Below are 8,579 nucleotides of genomic sequence, written 5' to 3'. Positions count from 1 at the left end.
TCATCACGTTGCTGTGCGCTGATCACTGGCTCAGCTATATCAGTGCAAGTCTCTGCAGGAGACCATGTATCTAATGCCCATCACATTACAACACTCCCATAGAAGTGGATGGAGTAGGGTCACACATTACACCACTGCTGTCCATTTCTATGGGAGCAGTGGTAACGTTACTGCTACCATAGAAGTGGATGGAGTGGAATCACACATTACACCACTACTCCCTTAATATGTGACCTTGCTCTGTCCACTTCTATGGGAGCAGTAACATAGTGGACGGAGCAGGGTCATATATTACACCACTGCTCCCTTAGAAATGTGTGACCCTGTTCCATACATTAGCTACTGTGTATCTAATCCCATCCTGTGATATCCACTCAGCTGAGCTCAATATCTAATCCCATAATATGATACACTACACTTAGCCCTGTATCTAATCCCAGTGTGTTACGCTTAGAGTATCTAATCACGCACGTGATGCACTCCATGTATCTAACCCCAGTTTATGATACAGCGAACAGCACCAACTAACATAATCTGTGATGCCAGAAGTCCTTGGTCACATGGTCTACTTGTCAGTATCACTGGCAGTCACCAATAGAGATGAATGAATATTTCAAGGTTCGGCTTACAGTCGCTGAATTTGCAATATTCGCCGAACATTACCGAATCCCACTGGATTCAATGGGAGGCAAAACCAAATGCATACACAACATCTTCAAATGGGCCCAAAAGCTGCCAAAACAGATCAAATTGGGGGCAGATGCCAGGAAAGTGGCATCAATTGACCCAGAGTAGTATAATTTATTTATGGCGCTTTACCTGTGAAAAGGGGTCACCGACTGGTACAAGAGGAGAGAGGACCCTGACACATAGGGGGCGATATGAGGAGGTGGTGTGTAAGTGGGATACACTGAATGTCCTGTCTGTTAGGTATGAGCGGTTCTAACAAAGAGCCAAAACTGTAATACCAAGAGACCAGGAAGTCTGTAGTAAGAGGGAATGGTCCACTGTGTCGAAGGAGGAGAAGGACAAATTGGCGTCGCTTGGATTTGGCAGTTAGTAGGTCGTTGTTGACTTTAGGCAGGGCAGTTTTAGTGGAATGGTGTGACCGGAAGCCAGATTGTAAGCGGTCAAAGAGGTAGGAGACGTGGGAGGACAGTTCAAAATGGATGTGTTCCAGTAGTTTAGAGGCATAGGGGAGAAGTGAGATGGGGCGATGGCTAGACACAGAGGATGGGTCAAGTGAGGGCTTTTAGAGGATAGGTGTGATGGCAGAAGATTGACACCATCAGACAAAGCTTTTGCCTAAAGCCCACTCAACCCTTCTCCCCCCCCCCCCCCCTCCAAAACCACCTTCTCCACTATTACGGAAGATCAACTTTCCTCTTTACTCTCCAAATCACACCACCACCTGTAAACTTGACCCAATCCCATCTCGTCCCAAACCTTGCCACTATCTTCATCCCACCTCTTCAACCTGTCACTAACAACTGGTGTCTTCCCCTCATGCTTCAAACATGCCTCAATAACACCCATCCTCAAAAAGCCCTCCCTTAACCCATCCTCTCTGATTAGCTATCGCCCAATATCTCTTCTCCCCTATGCCTCAAAACTATTGGAACAACATGTCCACTCTGAGCTGTCCTCCCACCTCTCCTCCTGCTCCCTCTTCAACAGCCTACAATCTGGTTTCTGACCACACCATTCTACTGAAACTGCACTGACCAAGGTCACCAACACCGTACTAACCGCCAAATCTAAGCGACACTACTCTGTCCTCCTGCTCCTCCTCCTAGACCTGTCATCTGCCTTCGACACAGTGGCCCATTCCCTCTTACTACAAACTCTCTCATCACAGACTTGACCCTGTCCTGGCTGTTAGGTATGAGGAGATCCAGGATATTCGGTGTCTCCCACTCACACACCACCTCCTCATCTCGCCCCCTATCTATTGGTGATCCCTGCTCGTCTCCCATCTACACCTTAGGCCTGGGACAGCTCATAGTCTCATGGCTTTCATTATCACCTCTATGCTGATGACACACAGATCTACCTCTCTGGACCTGATATCACCTTCTTACTAACCAAAATCCCACAATGTCTGTCTGCTATTTCATCCTTCTTCTCTGCTAGATTTCTAAAACTTAACATGGACAAAACTGAATTCATCATCTTTCTGCCATCTCATTAACCCCCCCCCAACTGCCCTATCTATCAACATCAATGGCTGTCCAGTCCCTCAAGCTCGCTGTCTTGGAGTAACCCTGGACTCTGAACTCCTCCTTCAAACTACATATCCAAGCCCTTTCCACTTCCTGCTGACTCCAACTCAAAAATCTCCCGGATCCACACATTCCTCAACCATGAATCTGCAAAAACACTAGTGCATGCCCTCATCTCCCGCCTTGACTACTGCAACCTCCTGCTCTGTGGCCTCCCTTCCAACACTCTCGCACCCCTCCAATCCATCCTAAACACTGCTGCCTGACTAATCCACTTGTCCCCCTGCTATTCCCTGGCCTTTCCTCTCTGTCAATCTCTTCACTGGCTCCCCATTGCTCAGAGACTCCAGTTCAAAAACCCTAACCATGGCATACAGACCCACCTCTTCTGACAAACCTACAACCTGCAGTAACCACCGCTGCACGACCAGCTCTACCCTCTATTGTAGCCTCACCCATCCCTTGTAGATTGGGAGCCCTCGCGGGCAGGGTCCTCGCTCCTCCTATACCAGTTGCTGTCACATTGTGTTCAAGATTATTGTAATTGTTCTTGTATGTATACCCCTTTTTCACATGTAAAGTGCCATGGAATAAATGGAGCTGTAATAATAGAGGTATGTTTGAATCAAAAGGGGAAGACACCAGTTGTTAGTGACAGGTTAAAGAGGTGGATAAGTCTTGGGATGAAGACTGGTAAGGTTTGGAATGAGGTGGGTGGGTATTTGGTCAAGTTCACAGATGGTGAGATGTGATTTGGAGAGTAAAGATGATCTTCCGTGATGGCGGAGAAGCTGGTTTTGGAGGGAAGTTGAGTAGTTATGAGGAGGGGCTGTGGGGACTTTACGCAAAAGTTTTACGTTGTAAATCTTCTGCTTGAAGAATGAGGCAAAGTCTTCAGCTGAGAGGAAGGGAGAGCTGGTACGGAGGAGAGAATTGAAAGTACTGAATAGCTGTTTAGGGTTGTGAGACAGGTATAATATGAGAGATAAGAAATAGGTTTGTTTTGCTGCAGTGAGCAATTGTGCAGCATTTTGACAACTTCTGTTACCGGATGGGTTACTCCACTCCCTTTCTTCGGCAGCGGTACGCTTTGTAGATGAGGGCTAGAAAGAACATGTGCTCTAGTAGATGGCAAGCGCTGCATCAAGTGGCCTCTGCTCCTTTTCCTCCACCTTTTAACATCACACAGTACAGTCCAAAGAGGTGGCACCCCAATTACCCTTGTTTTCCCCCGCGTCACAACTCTCCAACCTCCAAACTGGCTGTGGGGAACCACAGATTGGCGAGCTGTTCACACATTCTATTCCCGGGGCATCAGAGGTCTGCTCCAAACCTTCACAGACTCCAGAGGGGAAAAGCATGTGCAGCGATGCCCAAAGTTTTTTTTTTTTTTCAGTTTGATCCATGGCCGGACAAAGTAGGTCCAAGCAGAATGCAAACCCTCGTCACCAGACGTTAACCTCTGGGGCTTGAGGTGATCCTGATGAGACTGATACCAGAGGCTCATGCGTACTGTACTGTACGGGTAGGAAGAGGAGGAGGAGGAGGAGGGTGACTCTCAGGGCGAGGAGTAGGAGAACAGAGAGAATGACGATGAGGTTGTAGATCTCACTTGGTGTAAACCCAGAGGCATGCAACTGAGTAGCTCAGCAGAGGAGGAAGACGACGAGGAGGTTACTTTGCGGCTTCCCCCATAGACAGAGTTATGCAAGCACTGCACACTCAGCCCCAACTCTGGCAGTTGCCAGTACTGGTTGCGGGTCTGGTAGTGCCTAGCCTGGGACTTTTTCGAGACAGCAAAAAATGACATTACTCACGTTATCTGCCAACTTTTGTTAAAAACAGAGTATAGAGTAAAAAAAAAAAAAAAATGCAATAATTTGACTACTACATGCGTTAATCTGGGAATCTTACTGTGCACCATGACAGTCACCATGGCCAGTGTTCTCACACCGTTCTCCAGCCACAGAACCTCCATTTGTTTACCGGCTACAGTCGGGGTGAGTGAGAGCCCGTCAGCTGTTACGAAAGTGGACATGCCTGCTATTTTTGACCGATCTCAGACATGGAGCACACTACATCTTTCTCAATCCACCATAACCGCTCTGCCTGCAACTCTCTCATAATCATAGTTTGTCGTGTCCACCCTCTCTCAGCACAGCAGCCAGCCCTCGTTCCCACTGTTGTCGTCACGTAAAAGATTGTTTCTTTCTACACATTCCAAAAGAAAGAGCTTGAACTTCACCATCTCCAATCTGTTGCCCACGGAAATGCTGTCTTTCCGCCTGATGGATACAGACGGTTTCTGAAACCTGATGGCTGTTGCAGTCCCCCAGTACCAGTTTCCCAGTCTCCATTACTTCTTTAAGAAAGCTGTGCTGGTGTTACACTAGCATGTTGCAGACAACATCACCTGTTCCTTGAAAAAAAATCTAGGTCTGACAGGGTGCATTTCACCACTGACCTGGACAAGCAAGCATGGCGAGGGGCGATACAGCTCACTGACTGGACACTGGGTGGCTGTGGGGGCATGCGGGGAATGGGCTGCTCCACAAGTCTTGGAACCCCCAAGGTTTGCAGGGCGCTTGGGGATGGAGAACTAAACCACTGCTCACCAGAAGATGGAGAACTAACCTACTAGACAACAGGGGTTGGAGAACTAAACTACTAAACACCTAGGGTTGGAGAACGAAACAAATACACACCAGAACATCGAGAACCAAACTAATAGACAACAGGGGTTGGAGAACTAAACTACTGAACAGCTTGGGGTGGTGAACTAAACTACTATACATCAGGGGATGTAGAATTAAAGCACTAGACACCAAGTCTTGGAATCCCCAGGGCTTGCGGGACAAACCTCTGTATCTTAACACTTCCTCCAGTGCTTCTGCCTCCTCCACCACCTCTAGGGCCTCCATCTGCGCTCTCAACCCCCGCCTTAATGAGACACACATTCCAACACTCCAGAGAGAATCTCTCCACCTCCGTACTGCGCAGCCAGAACTCACCGCAATCAGGCAGTGTTTAAATTAATATGTCCTGGATATCACAGTCATACAGATCAAGAGTTATGGACAGTTATCCATGCCGAGTTTGAGCAATAGCTGTCTCCACTGAACCTGGAGCCAGGGAAGGCCGTGTGCGATAACGGTGCAAACCTGGTGGCGACCCTACTCCGGGGCAATATCACACACGTGCCTTGCATGGCTCGCATCCTCAACCTGATGGTACAGAAAGTTCTCCGCCACTATCCCACGGATACCCTGGTCTCTGCAACCCGCGGGTCATCGACTTGCGTCGCTTCAGAGATCTTTCGGCCTACTGGTTAACCGGTTGATAAGCGATGTGCTGACATGGTGGAATTCAACTCTGCACATGTTGCAGCGACTGTGGCAGCAGTGATGAGCCCTGACGCAGTATCTCATGTCGTATAGCCTGGGCAAACGCAGCACGGATGTGGTGCAAATCACACTTGCTGATTGGACACAGATGAAGGCCCTCTGCACCCTTCTGCACATTTTTGAAATGGCTACTAAGATGGTTAGCGCTGACAATGCGTCATCGGCATCACTATTCCGGTCATCTACATGCTGGAGCACACTTTGAATAGTCTACGAGAGGAGGTGGTGGTGGCCCCAGGCGAAGAGGAGGAAGCAGAGAAGGATGCGGAAAGGTTAACAATATCTCTAAGTTCCGGTCTGTCGTCTCACAGGCGGTTGCCATGGGAGGAACAAATGGAGAAGGACGAGGAGGAAGATCTGATGGACGCGCAACAGTTAGGAGATGAAGAGGATAATGATTCCCTCTCTGTTGTCTGTGATTGCCAGTAGGGGATAGAGGGAGCAGGCTCGAGTGTTATCCCACCATCAACACACTATGGTCTTGGACCTCATGAAAGAGACCGACCCATGAGCGTCTTGCAGCACTATCTGTAACACAATTGTTGCCCGTATTGTTAGGATTCTAAATAGTGCTGACTAGTGGGTTGCCAGTCTGTTCGATCCACGGTAAAAAAGTAAATTTTGCCAGTTGTTTTCCCCCTTGGAAAGGGACGCGCCCATGCTGCAGTATCAAAACATGCTTGAAGACAATCTTAAGAGTGTTTTTTCCCAAGACAGTAGTGAGGCACACAGTGTGCATTGCAGTGATTAGAATTCCAACCCTGAGAACGTTGAGTCGTCAACGCAAAGCATTAGCAGCCTTGCAGCGCTGGGGTCCTGGGTTCCAACCCTACCAAGGACAGCATCTGCAAGGAGTTTGTATGTTCTCCCTGTGTTTGTGAGGCTTTCCTCTGGTACTCCTTTTTCTTTCCACACTCCAAAGACATACTGATAGGAAATTTAGATTGTGAGACCCAATGAGGACAGTACCACTAATGTTTGTAAATGTCTGTAAAGCGCTGTGGAATTATTGATGCCACTTTAGTGGTGTCTGCCCATAATTTTTGGAAGTGTTTGGTCTTCAAGTTGGGACTCTTTCATTTGTGTTGCATGAATTTGGCAGAGCTCTCAGAGCACCAGGCCTACACCTGTCACTCATCCACCAGTTACTGATCAAACTTTAAGCAAGAAATACTGCTCCAAGCCCTGTCTAATGCTTAAATGTGGCATGGTTTCAGGACCATGCAATTAGCACAAAGAATTTTGACTCCTGGCTGGAGCACAATACTAGCACAAAATAATTAAAAGATAAAATGTGGCCTGCTTTATGTAGTACGGTAGTGACAGAAAAAATTAGATTTTTTTACTGTGAACGAGCCATGGATACAGCAGAATCTCAGCCCAAAAGAATTAAAACCTCAGATGTGAACAGAACAAATTTATATTTTATAATGTGTACCCCTATGTGAAGAACAATATCTGCACCAAAGAATTTAAAGATGAAGTGTAGCCTGCTTTAGGTAGCACGATAGTAAGAAAATCAATTTCGATTTTTATCATGTGTACCCCTGTATGGAGAATAATATCAGCACCCAAAAATTTCAAACTGACATCTGGCCTGCTTTATGACGTTATTAACAGAATAAAGTATTTTTTTATTGTGGATGAGGCCTATATAACAGAATATATGCTTCAAAGAATTTCAAACTGACATCTAGCCTGCTGTATGATGTTAGTAACAGAAGAAAGTGTTTTTTTTACTGTGGATGAGGCCTGTCTAACATAGAATATATGCTCCAAGCAATTTCAAACTGAGATCTCCTCTACTGTATCACGTTAGTAACAGAAGAAAGTATTTTTTTACTGTGGATGAGGACTGTATAACATAGAAGATGTGCTCCAAACAATTTCAAACTGACATTTAGCCTGCTGTATGACGTTAATAACAAAATAAATTATTTTTTTTACTGTGGATGAGGCCTGTATAACATAGAAGATATGCTCCAAACAACTTCAAACTGACATCTAGCCTGCTTTATCACGTTAGTAATAGAAGAAAGTATTTTTTTTACTGTGGATGACGCCTGTATACAATAGAATATATGCTCCAAGAAATTTCAAACTCAGATCTAGCCTGCTGTATCACGTTTGTCACAGAAAAAAAAATGATTTTCGTTACTGTGCATGAGCTCTGCACACAGAAAATGACAAACTGACATATGGCGTGCTGCATCACATTAGGAACAGAAAAAAAATAGTTTTTTTTCACTCTGCACCAGCTCTGCACCCGGCTGAATTTCACCGCCACAAAATGACAAGGTGGGACATGGCGTGCTGTTCACGTTTATCACACAAAAATATAGATTTTTTTTACTCTGCATGAGCTCTGCATACAGCTGAATTTCACTGCCACAAATGACAAACTGAGATATGGCGTGCTGCATCGCGTTAGAAGCAGAAAAAAATAGTTTTTTTACTCCGCACCAGCTCTGCACACAGCTGAATTCCACCTCCACAAAATGACAAGGTGGGATATAGTGTGCTGTATCACGTTTGTCACAGAAAAAAAAATATTTTAAAGGTGTACTTGTGCATGGAATACAATAGAAACCGTTCACAACAGAGTTCTATGCTGAAATGTGCCCTGCTGTCTTTGTCTGGACCTCACTAATAGCACAAAAAATATCTGCTGGAAGGTCGATTTCACAGCCACACAGGACTCTACCTATCTAAACTATCTGACTTAGCTAGGCTTCTATCTAAAATCTCTCAGTATCCATCAGGACCAGCATCAGAAGTATCTTCTCTGATCTGCCATACTCACAAAATGGGGCTAAAAGAACATGGCCGTTCTTTATATAGAGAGGGACATGTGATTTCAGCAGCCAATGGCACAAGCCCTTGTGTCTGGACATTGTGGATGGTTCCTGGGCCCTGATTGGCTAGCCGCAATTTGCACACATAAAGTTAGGGA

The sequence above is a fragment of the Phyllobates terribilis genome, unplaced genomic scaffold, assembly GCF_046119375.1.
Source record: "Phyllobates terribilis strain yellow unplaced genomic scaffold, ASM4611937v1 Scaffold_2__4_contigs__length_985480577, whole genome shotgun sequence".
Lineage (NCBI taxonomy): Eukaryota > Metazoa > Chordata > Amphibia > Anura > Dendrobatidae > Phyllobates > Phyllobates terribilis.
The sequence above is the reverse complement of the archived record's forward strand: the minus strand, read 5'-3'. Positions refer to the sequence as shown.